At 61.9% G+C, this 14045-nt stretch overlaps 1 protein-coding gene across 6 annotated transcripts in view; it reads right to left on the bottom strand.

Moving 5' to 3' along the window:
• Positions 1–14045, bottom strand: part of GRAMD4 (GRAM domain containing 4) — a 72396-nt gene that overhangs the window by 38695 nt on the left and 19656 nt on the right. Inside the window, exon 1 of one of the 6 annotated variants that reach the window (XM_053896042.1) lies at positions 3810–3833. The exons of the other annotated variants lie outside the window; for them this stretch is intronic. The gene's annotated coding sequence lies outside the window, so the exon portion shown is untranslated. Of the gene's footprint in view, positions 1–3809; positions 3834–14045 lie in introns of those variants that run through there. 6 annotated transcript variants of the gene reach the window in all.

Below are 14045 nucleotides of genomic sequence, written 5' to 3'. Positions count from 1 at the left end.
CGCTGCCCAGACAGAAGCAGACACTCGAAAACCGCTAGAATGCTCGGCATTAGGGCGTCTCAGTGGCTCCCTTCTGAACCCAGTGGGGCCCCGGCTTCGTGTCCCCCGACTGGGCCTGGTCCCCTCGCCCAGGTCACCACCCAGGCTGCTCTGTCTGCCTAAAGCACCTTCCCGCTTGCCTGGGCAGCCCTTGCTCGGCTTCCAGAGGCGGCTCATTCTTGCTCAGAGAGGTCGTCCCACACACAAGGGCTGGTCAGGAGCCCCGCACTCACCCGCCTGCCTCCCCAGCACGGCCCCAGCCCACAGACTGCCTGCCGGGCTCCTCTAGCCGGGAATGATGGCAGCAAAGACCTGACCTGGGCGGTCACACCGAGGGAGGACACGTGTAAGTTCAGACCCACGTGCTCACCCGGGGACGGACGTGTCGTGGGGTGCCCCACATCTCTGTGCCGTGGCCAGGAAAGGCAAGGCGCCCCACCAGGACCCCCAGGGACAGAGCCAATAGCTCATCTGCACGTCCAGCCGGCCTCGCTCCAAAGCCTACAGCAGAGGCCACAAACCCCACCGGGTCCCAATCGCACAGCTCCTGGGCCGTGAGGCCTTGGGTCCCTTCGAGGGTGGGGGCCCGGACAAGACTGCTGCAGCCTGCTCTGCTGCTTACCGCCTTTCTAGGCCCCGGCTCCGCCTCTGAGACGGGAATGAGAGCAGTAAGACCAGAGAGTTCCAGGAGCTCCAGACCAGAGAGCTCCGGGGGCTCCAGATGACGTACCCCGGGAGCCTGCCGCCGGCCCCAGAAAACGGGCCAGCACCCCCAGGCAAGGCGGGCAGGGAGAGGGCTGAGCAGCATGGAACTCGTCCCGGGCCGTCCCACTGGGGAAATCTCACGGAGAACCGCAAACGCGGGGAGAGGCTCTTCCTGTTTGGGACCGTTTGGGATGGAGCAGGCACAGGGCTGTCAAAGGGGCCCTTCGATCACAGCCCCCCACCGCCAGGGGCCCTCTGCCCCCTCGGCAAGCTTTCCTGCCCTGAGCAGGGGATGCCAACAGTGGGGCCCACAAGGGCCCCAGCCGAAATGGACCAGACCTTGCTCTGGTCCTCGAGAACAGCGGAGGCATGTGGGGGGGAGGGGCTGCAGGGGCTCCTTCCAGCCTGCCTGGGACACTACAACGTGGCCCCGTGTGGCCCTAGGGGCAAAAGCCACAGGACACACAATGCCCAGTGTCCCCAGGGACCCAGGGGAGCCCAGAAAGGGCGATGGGGGCCATGGGGGAGGGGCAGCACTGCTCGTCTGGAGGGGTGGGGGGGGCGGCCACCTGGACCAACCAGCTGCCATGAGCTCCAGATGGATGAAACGGGTGAATGAAGGGAAAACACGAACACACACACACACACAAACATGAAGAAAAGAGAACTTCGTGCCAACCAAGTCCCTAGAGTGGGGGGTAACAGTCTGTGTAATAGAAATGACAAAAAATAATCACGGAGTAAAAGAGTCTGATAATCAACTGGACAAAAGTAAATTTCCACTTGCTAAAAACAACGCAGTGGGGGGGGGGGGGCGCCTGGGAGCCTCAGTCGGTTAAGCGTCCGACTTCGGCTCAGGTCATGATCTCACAGTTTGTGGGTTCGGGCCCCGCGTCGGGCTCTGTGCTGACGGCTCAGAGCCGGGAGCCTGCTTCGGATCCTGTGTCTCCCTCTCTCTCTGCCCTACCCCAATCACACTCTTTCTCTCTCCCTCTCTCTCTCAAAAGTAAATAAAACATTAAAGAAATTAAATGAAAATGCAGTGAAACAAGGGGCATGTGTAGCAAATGTGGTGTACTGAATAATTACTGTCTTTGTCCTGAGACCGCTTGAATAAACAGGCAAAAGTTCCAGGACCCTGGTCCGCAGACGGGCCAATTCCCCGGGCAGAGGAATTCACAGCAAGAGGAAATCGACCACTACTGGAGCAAAAACCTCCAAGTTCGCTAAAAAGGAAACCAAAGCCACCGCACGCGGCAGAAGGCAGCGGGATCCGTGCACAAAGCCGCCCTCGGAACCAGTGACTCCGTCTCCAGGGCAAAGCCAACACGTGGGGTGAGTCTCGCCCTCAGATCGAGTTGTGACCCAGCAGCCCTGCCCGCTACGCACCCGCCCCCGGACGGGGCAGGGCAAGGGGTTCTGGCACATCACGTGGGACTCCCACAGGACACCATCCCCGAGTGACACAGGCGGCTCTAACTGCCATCCCGGTCCCGTTAAGGCAAACAGGTGTCCAAAACCAGTAAAGGTGACACAGGACCCTGCATTAGGTTTATGGGTCCACAGGAGGCTTGTAAAACCTCCTCCTCCGAACGTCCTAGGACGCTTTCCTATTGCTTTTTTGTAAGTCCATTTATTTTGCGAGAGGGTGAGCGAGCAAGGGAGGGGCAGAGAGAGAGGGAAAGAGGGAGAACCCCAGGCAGGCACAGCGCTGTCAGCGCGCAGCCCAATGCGGGGCTCGAGCTCATGAACCGTGAGAAGGTAACCTGAGCTGAAGTTGGGTCGGACGCTTAACCGACTGAGCCACGCAAGTGCCCCCATTTTTTCAGCTCAGAAGTAAAAACCTGGGTACGGGAAACGCAGCAACGCAAAACCTACTCCCTTTCACTCCAAAAAGACCGGCCGGACTCCTCGGCGTCGGGGGACGGTGGGGTGCGGAGGCTCGCGAGCCGGGACACCTGGCTGACTTCTGCCCGGCGGAAAGCGGTCGGGCTTGCTCCCGTACTCCCGGCACGGCTCTGGCCGGGTGGGCTCTCTGTCTGGGGCTCTCTACGGCCCCTGAAGCTGGGGCTGCTGTCCTTCCCGGTTCAGCTCCGGCAAGCTAATGAGGCGGGGACACGAGGACAGGGGACAAAGCACCGAGTGTCCAGCCCGGCACCATCAGAACGCAACGCACGCCTGGGCCCGGCCCCACACGCTGGGCTAGCCAAGGCCACATCCCTCCAGCCGCCAGCTCAGCCCAACCCTGGGCTCCTCCTGCTGGCTACTCTCGTCAGCCTGTGACGGGGGGCGGGGAGGGGGTCTAGACACACAGCCCACCAGAGAGAGGGGCTCCCAGAGGCTCACTCCCGTGCCCGTCGCCCTGCTCCCCCAGACCCCTTGGGCCCCTCAAAGAACGAAGCACCCGCACTGCTGTCAGATCAGGACCACAAGCCGTGACTCCCCAGCCACCCCAGCGGGGGCCGGCCCAGCCTGTGAGGGGACCCCACCGTGTTGCCTCCCTGTGCCGGGCCAGAGCGTAGCCCACCCCACCCCAGAACGGCTGACCGCACCTCAGTCACACCTGCGAGGTCTCTAGTCCACGTAAGGTCACGTTCACCAATTCCGGTGGACGTGAATTTGGGGAGGACACACCGTGCCAGCCGGCACACCCCCCACTTTCAGAGGTAGACGGAAAACCAATATGGAGCATCGTCTCAGACACAGAGAGGAGGCCAGATCTCAGGCACCAAGTGTGACCCAGAGGGAAGCTTTCCACACAGAGCCAGAGTCGAGCGGGCACGCTCTCGACGCATCTTACCTGCACCTCGCGTTCCGGGTGCCTGCGGCCACGTGTCCCCAGCCCCCCAGCTAGTCCCCCACTCCCCCCACCCTACCTTCCCGCCACCCTCCCCACAACCGGCCTTCTACAGGCACCCGCAGGCCACCCCAGGCAGCTCAGGGCAGCTCCTGTGAGCCCACCCCCCCCCCACCCCCTCCCCTGCCCCCTCCCAAGGTAAACCAGGCGCTCAGCGGGACCCGCTGCCCCCGGCCCCGCAGCCCTCAGAGGGAACACCTCTCTGTACCTCCGTGCAGAAGCAGGAGCGCCGGGAAAGGACCCTGGCCGTGGCTACTCCAGACCCCCGCCCAGAGCCGGGACGGTCTGCAAGGACCCTGTAACCGTCTGCCCCAGGAGCAAGCACGGGGCACCTGGTACCCTGGCGCAGGGCAGCGGGGCTCGCCCAGCTCAAGGCAGCACCCACCAGGCCCCGCGCCCTCCGCACGCGGGACTGAGTCCGGCCGCGCCGGCCCGAGACACAAAGCACGCTGCTCTGGGAACCCGATGAATGCCTTCTGGACACACAAAGGCGGCACTGTCTAGGGAAACTGGACTTGGAAACCACAAAGGACTTTATTTCCCTTCCCAGCCAAGGTTTTTTAAACGGTGGGTCCGGGTCTCCGGCCCCGGCCGCGTCCCCGCCATCCCGCCTCGACGCGCAGCGCGCACCACTCCCCGGCCTGGCTTCGTCTCCCGGGTTACCTGGCGGCGCTCCGGCCGATCCAGGGATGAACGGTGTCCACTTTCCCACAGGGTGCAGGCCCGTCCTAAGCCCCATTCCTGGGGAGCCACCGACGTGGAGAACTGGGCGCCTCCCCCCTGCCCGCAAGCCAGTCCCAGAGACCGCCTGGCCCTCTGCCACGTCTCCATCCTCTGGGAACACGGCCCCAGACTCCTCGGGCGGAGCGGCCTGGGGCGGCCGCTGTGGACCCCGAGGCTTTGCAGGGGGAACAGGAGGGCCAGGGAGGAGGTGCGGCCTCAGGTGGGTCCCAGTCAGCATCCCAAAGCCTCTCCCCCAGAACCCCGGCACCCACACAACTCCTGCCCGGCCCTGCAGGGCCCTGTGCTGGGCCCTCCGGGGAGGAGTCTGAGGCCTGAGACCCACAAGGCACGCAGGACCACGGACGCTGCCCCCAACCCCGTGCCAGGCTCACGATGTTGGCTCGCACCCATGACCCCCGGGTTTCCCCAAACTCAAGGCTTGTCTGGGAGCCACATCCCTCACCCCCGACGAACACCTCGGTCCTGCCAGGCTGGGCATGGTCGGTGAGACCCCAAACGCTCCTGGGGTCAATACCCAGGCGTCCTGCCCCAACCCAGCACCCGCCGGCCTCCCTGGGGGCTCTGCTCTGGCTTGCCAGCTGCGTGCGGGGCACCTCGCCGGTAGCTCAGCTCTGCCCAGCACAGCACGGAGCCGCCTCCCGCTGGACGCTGTCTACGTCCACCAGCTGCTCCGGCCACGACCTGGAAGGAGCCCCCAACCTTGGGATCATCCCACGGCCACCTGCAGCCAGCACGGCCCCCCACCTCCAAACTGGGCCACACACCCGTGTGCCTCTCCACCCCGACCCCTCCCTCCTCCCCAGCTGAGCCCCCGCTCCACGTGGCAGGAAACCAGAGCCCGTGGCATCCTGCCGGGGGCCCTCCCGGGGCCTCCCCGGCCCGGCCTTGGGGGTCCTCTGCCGCCACATTTGCTCCTACTGCCGGGCCCTTCTGGTTCGGGGGTGTCTCCCATCCCAGTGCCTTTTTCTCCAAGTAAGAGCCATCACCCCATCTGGTTTGGGGTCCTGGAACGCCCAGCTAGCTCCCTTGTTTGGGATCTGTGTCCCCAGCCGCACACTGTCAGCACGCGGTCCCCCCAAGGGCAGTGGCAGCCACCGCCCTCCAGGGGACACGCCAGCCGCAGACAGCGGGTCAGCGGGTTGGCCTCGGCAGGGCTGGCACGTGCCAGGGTCACACACGCTCATCCGGCAAATGAAGGAATGATGGGCAAAGGTGGGGCCGCGCTGACGGGGCTCTGAGCGCCAGGAAATCCGGGGCCCTTCGCCGGCTCCGGGCCCCCCGGCCACAGCTGCAAGGAGCTGTCCCCCCACAGAGCCCACAGAGCAAAGGGCCGTCCTCGGACTCTGCCCAGGAGCCCAGCCGAGGCCCTGCCGAGCTTACGGTCCCTAATCCGTGAACGCCTGCGGAAAACGCAATGCCAAGGCTTCAACAACCTGGGTGTTTCCACAGGTGGGGGGAAGGGAGGCCTGAACGTCTTCCCTTGGCGGGCGTCTTCCGGGACCGTCCGTTCCCACAAAGGTCAGGCCGAAACCACGGTGTGCATCGAGCCCGTGGACGACCGACGAGCCCCACGTCCTGCCAGCTCAGCGACCCTGACGATCACCCGGGGGCGGGGGGGGGGGGCGCGCGGGACAGAGGGAGAGCCGGGAGGGCCCGATGGGCGCTGCCACACCCTTTTCCGCGACCTGGGGTCACACCACGGCGTGGATGGCACAGGACTGCGCAGGGAGTGGCCCCGGGGACCCGCGCGTGGAGACGAAGGTCAGGCGACTGCGAGGAAGTAAACGGATATGAGGCTGAGCGGCTCACGCTCACGGGCAGCACTCTCGCCGGAAAGCCGCGGGGCCAGTGGTGCTCATTGACGCTCCCCTGGGTCTTCCCTCGACCCCCACCCTCCCACAGGGACAGGCTCCCACAGGGACGACGGCTGGCGATTCTGTTTGCGTTAACAAGACGAAGGTGTAGACGGAGGGCGCACCAGAGCCTCACTTGTTCACCTGCGACGGGGCGAGGGTGCTCCCTGCTGACGGGGAGGACGGTTCTCTCGCAGAGGAAGATTTCCTGGACCTCTGTGTGCCATTCACGGTGGGCGGCTGCCCCCGTCACACATTCACCCTACGTTCTCTCCGTCGCTTCGTTAAGCCTACACTTGTAGCAGGCGCCCGTTTCTGTGGTGTGGCTGCTTCCGCCGTGGCCGTTTTCAAGCCACCAAAGCGACACGCAGGCCTGAGTGCACGGCGGGGGCAGAAGCCGCGGCCTCTGGCACACAGGATCTCCACCACCCAGACACGACACACACACGCCGCCCCGGGATCCTACCCGGTAGGGAAAGCAGTGACGTGGGGACGCCCGGGCGGCTCAGTCGGTTGAGCGTCTGACTCTCAATCTCAGCTCAGGTCACGGTCCCAGGGTCCCTGAGACCCAGCCCCACGTCGGGCTCTGCAATGTGTCAGCACAGCGCCTGCTTGAGATCCTCTCTCCCTCATTCTCTGCCCCTCCCCACCCAAAACAAATACACGTTTTTTTAAGTAGTGATGTAATTCAGATAGGAGGGATTTCAGCGTATCCAACTGTACGTTTAGTGAGCTCCCCAAGTCCCCCCAACGTGACAAAGGTAACAGGGTGCCCGCGAGCTGCCAAGAGCTGCTCCACTGCCCTGTCCTGCTCCTTCTGCCTCAAGCTGTTGAGGCCACACAAGATCGGGGCTCAGTAAACATCACGGAACTCAGTGCTCCCACTTACCCTTCTTCCCCAGCAGGGCCCAGGGGTGGAGGCGAAGAGCGGGACCCAAGGTCAAAATGCAAAAACTTCGAGCCCAAGAGGGTTGAAGGGACCAAAGACAGTCCTGGAAGGCAGGACCCAGACAGCACGCTCACAGGGCAGAGGGGAGGGGAGCCCCAAAGCGTACCCCACCGAGGCACGTGGGGCGGGCCACACCCCACTCACGACCCCCGCCATCCCAGCCCCCCTCGGGTCACCAACGACCAGATGTCAAGACCTCCCCGGGGCCCCTGGGACCCTGCCAGGGACATTCCTGCTGTCGGAGCCACCACCAAGTGACCACCTCACTCTTCCCGCCTCTGGCTCCGCACCACCTGCCCGCCCAGCCGCGCGGCTCCCGGCCCCCGCGACGTCACCCCTGCTCGTGCATCCCATAGCACACTCGTGTGGGGGCACAGTGAGGGGGCACGCGCCCGTCCGAATTGGTCCCAACTGTCCTACGTGCCACACGCGTGGAGCACCCACCGGGAGCGGGCTCTGTGCTGAGCTCGGACCCGAGCTGTCTCTCCTCACCATCCAGGCAGGGAGAACACCACCGGCCACGGCAGCGTGCCCACGGGTGGGTTACCCTGCCTCCGCGGTGCCCGGCTCCTGTGATTGTGCGAACGGAACTCCCTTCTCAGAGCACTGCCGGGCATCACATTCAGTCGTGCCCGGCAGGTGGAAGCAACCCCGGGAAAGCCCCAGGTCCCACTCTCCAGAAACACACTTAGCAGACGTCACTAGCCCCGCACCTCCGTCCACCTCCACGTGCACCACTGTCACTCTACCTTCGGGGCGCTGCGGTGACGTCCCCACTTGGAAGATGAGGGTAAGAGGCTCCAGGACGCCCGAGACCCCCCAGTCAGCAGCGGCTTCCATGCCCCCCCCCCCCCGACAGGCAGGAGAGGAAGGGGCGGGCGGTGGGTGAGCAGAGACTGCACGCGGTGGGAAGCCAGGGCCACGGTGCCCGAGACTCCAGCGAGGGTTCCGACCCGGCCCCGGGCAGCAGGCGGCCGATCAGGAGAGGGCGCGGCCGCCCCCCGCCCCGCCAGCACTCCATCACCAAGGCTCCGCCCCGCCACCTGCCCTGCACAAAGCAGACCCCCGCCCTCTGACCCCCGCCCTCTGACCCCCGCTGGGGACCAGCCCCAAGGATCGGGGGTGAGGTGCACAGAGGCAGGGCCACTCAGGTCAAGACCTGCCCTCCCTGGGCTTTAGAGTAGCAGGAAGAGACAGGTGTGAGCCAGGCCCATCCGGAGGCCCATCTCCAGGCATCTGGGCCTCAGCCCAGGTGCACACAGCACAGGACCCGGACAGCCCCAGGCAGGGGGTCAGAACACCTCCCGTGGAATGTTCACAGGGCACCGACACAGGGAAGGACGAGCCCCAGGCCTCCTGTGCACCCCAAAATCTGTGCAGGGCCCCAAATCTCAGGCAAGAATGACAAGCTCCTGTATCCCAGGTGTCATACTTCCCGGTCACAATGCTGAAACAATAATTCTATTGTTAAACCAACTGACAGAAGGAGAAACTGAGGCCGGGGAAACAGGATGAGAGGGAAGTGGCACATCAGAAACAGAAACCAACCTCACTGGACTCGAGAGCCTGTGCTTGCCCTAACCCCAGATGGGCCCAGCTATCAGCCCTCCCTGGCACATACCTCTATTAATGCATCCCTTACTGCAGGACAGCCCACAGGCCCCTCTGCCTAGGAGACCGAGTGGGGAGCCGGGCTGAGTGGCCACACAGATGTTTATTTAAGCAAAACAAAGCCAGCGAAAAAACCTAAAGTTTAGGAGCAGGTAGACAAAAACCTCTGTGTCGTGTAAGCAAACAGAATGAGCTACTAAACACACACACAGATTTATCTCAATTCCCTCCACTGTCCTTAGCAACCGGGACCTGGGAAGACCCAGCCAGTGAGGCTGCCGGTAGGAACCACCTTCCAGAGTCCGGGCACCAGTCATGACTTCCTGCCATGGCCCTGGCCCAAGTTCCTGAAAGCACAAAGGGGCGTGGCTCGCAGCGGTTTGCACACGGGCTGTTCTCCAACTGCGTCTCACCAGGCAACACGCGGGGGGGCGGGCGATCCTGTTCTGTAAGGGGCCAGGTAGGAAATGTCTGGGGCTCGGCGGGCTGCGTGGCCTGTCAGAACTTCTCAGCTCCGCAGTGCCACCGGATGGGTGTGGCTGCAGGCCAGTGGGCTAGGTTTGGCCACGGGCCATGCCCTAGCGTCCCTTGTCCTACGGCGGTAAGTGCCCAGCAGACCAAAAACTCTCAAAACGGTCACGGCACTTACTGGCCCAGTAGCGGGGCGCCCGGGCCCTCCCTAAGCACTGGGGTCCCATTTCCTGAGCATCACACACTGACTGGTGCGTGTCCCCATCACCATCCGGTCTTCTTAAGGAAAGAGGTGAGGGGCGAGGGGCCGTCCATGGCGACACCAGGGCAGCCTGGACGGTCTCTAGACGAGATCTAGAAGGATCTTGGTGAGGGAAACCGACACGTCTCCGTGCACCTGGGTCGGGTGCCGGGGGCTTCTCCCCCGTCCCCCATATCCCTCCTGAGGCGGCGGGGCTGGCTGGAAGGACAGCCAGCTGCGAGCGACCACCAGCCAAAAGCACTGACCACCCCGGAAGGCCACCCCCTGGGTCTCAGGGCAGTGTCCTTTGCTCCGCACTGACAGAGAGCACAGTGAAAACTCCAGGAGCCAGCCCCGGGCCCCGGCTCCCGCCTGCAACATCCAGTCCACGCTTCTGACTGTGCACTGTCCCCTCCCCACACGAAGGCTCTCCAACCACCGTCCCCCACTGTCCCCTCCCCAGAGCAGGAGACCTAACAGGGCTGTCACCTGGCCATCACCTGGTGTCACCTGCTTCCAGGTGGGTGAGGTGCATTTTAAAGAACTTCCTAGTCCCCAGGCAAATCCAGAGCCAAGGTAAACAGCCCTCAGGTGAAAGAGGCACCTATCCAGAGGCAGCTTTGTCTTTCTTGTTTCATCTCGGCTCCCCCACGCCAGACCCCTCCCCTGCAGACCAGGCCCCGGGCAGAGGGTTCAAGCACCACATGCCCCAAAAGGTTTTCTGTGTCTGACAACACACAGCGAGAAGGTGGAACCCGCGTTTCCTGCTCAGCCAGCCCAGAAAGGCTCACAGCCCTGCCCGGGGCAGGCCTGGCGCAGACGTGCGGGCTGGCACTCACGCCGCGGCCACGGAAAGAAAATATTAGAAAACCCACAAAACACCCGAACCCTCAGAGTCGTCTTTGCGCCGGGCGCCCAGGTAACTGCCCAGCGCCGTGTGGCCGATGGACGGACGGTTGGGTCTCTGAGTGTCCCCGCTGCCAGGCGGCAGGGGGCTCCGCAGGGCAAAGACACGGCCGCGCAGCAGGTCTGGCACGCGGCCCGGGTCCTGGCGTGCACACTGTCGCCCTGCAGCTGCATCGCGGGGCAGAGCCACACGCCAGATGCTCGGAGGGACGGCAACGAGCGGGCGCTCGGCCGGTGTTTAATGAGCACCTACTATGTACCAGATGCAGGAATGCAGAGGAGGCGTGCCCACCGCGCAGGAACTTCCTAACCACAGAACGGAGGAGCCGGGCAGGCGGGGCACAGGCCCCACCGGCCAGGGAAGGCCGTTCTGAGCTGCAGAGGAAGGCACCCCAGGGAAAGGGAGCACAGACGGGGAGCATGTTGAGGCCAGGTGGGGACCGTCCTGGGTAGGGAGGGCAGCCTGGCCCGAGAGGACTCACGGCACAGGGAGCACCCGGGAGCCTCGCCGCCCGCAGCAGCCGCACTGAGAAGCACACTGCACTGGGCCCATGGACTTGACCCCTTCCCACACCACCCCCCCAACCCAATCCCACATGCCGGCCTCCGGGAGGCTGGACCCCGGCTCCTGCACGCCTGTCTCTGGGCCAGGCCCGCACTAAGGACTTCGTGTGTATCGGCTGCTTGTGACTGAGGCGACCCCTTCTACATGGAGGGGGACGCAGCTGAGAGGGACTCACAGCCATGACAGGGGAAGATGGAAGGCAGGGCACAAGGTGCCCTGGGGTGCAGGGCGATGGCTCACGGACCTGCCTGGGGCCTCAGGGCAGCCAGGCTCAGAGCTGTCCATTTACCGGATTCCCAAGCAAACACCGAGGCCAGGGAGTGCAAACCACACCCTGGAGGCCACGAAAAACAGCAGCGGGTCCTGAGAAGACAAACACAGGACGGCCATAGGACCCGGAGGTCCTGCTTCTGGGTATGCACCCGAAGTACCCACACCGGGGCTCGGCGGGATCCGGACGGCGGACAAACACACTGTGGTTGACACGCACAGAGCAGTATCGCTCATACACGCGATGGGGTGCTGACATGGGCTACGACCCGGACGGACCTTGAGGACGCCGTGCTCAGTGAAGGAAGCCAGGCACAAAAGGACTGATTCGGCACGATTCTGCTCCTATGGTCCCTGTAAGACTCACATCCATAGCTACAGAAGGTAGATGAAGGCCCCCGGGGCAGAGGACGGGAACGGAGAGTTCGTGTTTCATGGGGACAGGGCTTTGGTTTGGGAAGATGAAAACATCCTGGACATGATGGAGTGTTGGTCGCTCAACACTCAATGTACCGAATGCCACCAAACTGCACGCTCAGAAATGGTCAAAATGGCATGTTTTACGTTATATGTGTTTTATCACCTTGTACATGGTATATCACACTTATCGTATTATGTATACTTCATCGTGGTTATACATAAACGTACAAGGAGAGACAGCATGAGCAAAACTCTCTAAAATAACCTATAAATCTAATGTGATTCCCCTAAAAATATTACAAAAAGACTTCAGAGGAAGCAAAATGAGCTAAGGCTAAGGTTCATAAGGAGAAACAGACAAACCCAGAATAACCCAGAAAATTCTGGAAAGCAGGAGTAATGAGGGTGACCAGCTCCACCACATGATGGAACATGCTGGGGCTACAGCCGTTCTACAATGTCCCAGCCTCCAGCGGGATCCAAGGAGCATCTGACATCAGGGGGAAGGGACACGCCATCCAACAAAGGACGTGGGGATATCCGGGCGGCTGTGTGGAAGGAGGTAATGTCGAAGCCACACCTCATGCCTTCCCCAAATACACTCAAATGGACCAAAGATGTGCAGGGAAAACAAGGACGGCATCCGTGTAGAGGCGGGGGGTGGGCGAGGGTGGGGGGCAGGAGGGTCCAGGACCTCAGGACTGGACGGGGCCTTTCCAAGCAAGACGTGTATCACCGGAAGAACACAGATTATGGCAAAAAAAAAAACTTGCAAGGCAAAAACCTAAGTAGTCAAACAAATGATAATCTAGGAGAAAATATTTGCAACACATACTACAGAGGATTAATTTGTCTAAGACTGATAAACAGCCCAGCAGAAAAATGGGCCAAAGACGCAGAGAGCTCACGAAAAAGGCAGACAGTCCTCTGACCTATGGAAAGATGATTAATCTCCACTTATAAAGAGAGAAACACAAGTTAAAGTTCCATGAGCAACCCTGAGAAACCCTCTTCCCTAACAGACCAGCAAACATGCAGCGGGTGGGCGTGGGAACAAGGAAGCCGGGGCCCCTACTCAGTGGGGGGGCGCGCAGGGCAATTTTGCAACATCCACTATCCTTACGGGAAAAGTCTCCTACTCATACTTGCAAAATGATGTAGAGGCAAGGTCATTTCGTTGCCACATCGTTTTTGTGACAGTGAAACGAGGCTGGATGCACCCTCAGGTCCACCCACGGGGGACAGCCACGCAAGGGAGCCCCCGCAGCCTGAGCAAGGAGGAGGACCCTTCAAATCCTGCGGGAGACCTCCCAGCCTGGGCTGACTGCTATCTGCCAGTGCGCGCAAGCCATCCGCCATCCAGCACTGGAGTAAAGGGGGGAGGGGGGAAGGGAGAGGGGGAAGGGAGAGGGGTGGAGAGGGTGGGGATGGTAGGAGGGAGGAGGGGAAAAAGGGACAGGGAAGAAGGGGAAAGGGGATAAGGAGGAGGGAAAAGGGGGGGGGGAGGGGAGGAAGGGGGAGGGGAAAGGAAGCGGAAGGGGGGGAGGGGAGGGAGAGGGGAGGAGGCAGGAGGCACTGGAGACTCATCCTAAGCTTCAACCCCTTTTGGATCCTGAAGGTGTTGACTATTCCACAGCAAAGGACATTTTAAAATTATTTTAAATAAAAGAAGGACTTTAAATAAAACAAAAAAACGGGAACAAGAACCTTCATTCACCACTTCAGGGAAACCTCTCCCAAAGCCAAACAAGCAGTTCTCGGAGCGTGGCTCAGGAACCTCTTCTGGGGGGACCCATGAGGTCAAAAATAAGGCCACATTTGCTTTTGCACGCTCGTCCTCAGGCGGCCCACGGAGAGACAACATGGCAAAAGGGGCATGTGGCACGTAACTTAAGCTGCCAGTGCCCCCACAGCTTTCCTTTTTGCGGAGTGGGGCGGGGGGGGGGACACGGTGATTTTGTTTTTTTAATAAGAATAAGCTATTTACGTAAACACGGAATGGGTTTATAGTTGGCAGTTTCTGGAATACCTTTAGATTTCTTAGTTTTACTTTTTTTTTTCTTTTGAGAGAGAGAGAAGGCGTAGAGGCAGAGGGGAGAGAGAGAATCCCAAGCAGGCTCCACACTCAGCACAGAGCCTGACTTGGGGCTCGATCCCACGACCCCGGGATCATGACCTGAACCGAAATCAAGAGTCGGACGCCCAGCTGACTGAGCCCCCCCGGCACCCCGCTCGTGCTTTCTCAGAAAGTCAAGAGCAAAAGAGACAACCCACGTATACAGGGGCCTTCTGGTGGCCTCGTAACCGAAGACTACAAAGGGTCCTGAGACCAGGGTCTGAGAGACACCAGCCTACCCAGTGACCCTGGAGAAGGGGCGCAGGGGCGGGCTGGTCGGTCCACGGCTCCCCCTGAC

This window comes from Panthera pardus, unplaced genomic scaffold, assembly GCF_024362965.1.
Source record: "Panthera pardus isolate Hobbes unplaced genomic scaffold, ASM2436296v1 HiC_scaffold_6, whole genome shotgun sequence".
Taxonomy (NCBI): Eukaryota; Metazoa; Chordata; class Mammalia; order Carnivora; family Felidae; genus Panthera; species Panthera pardus.
This window is presented reverse-complemented; position numbering and strand designations above follow the sequence as displayed.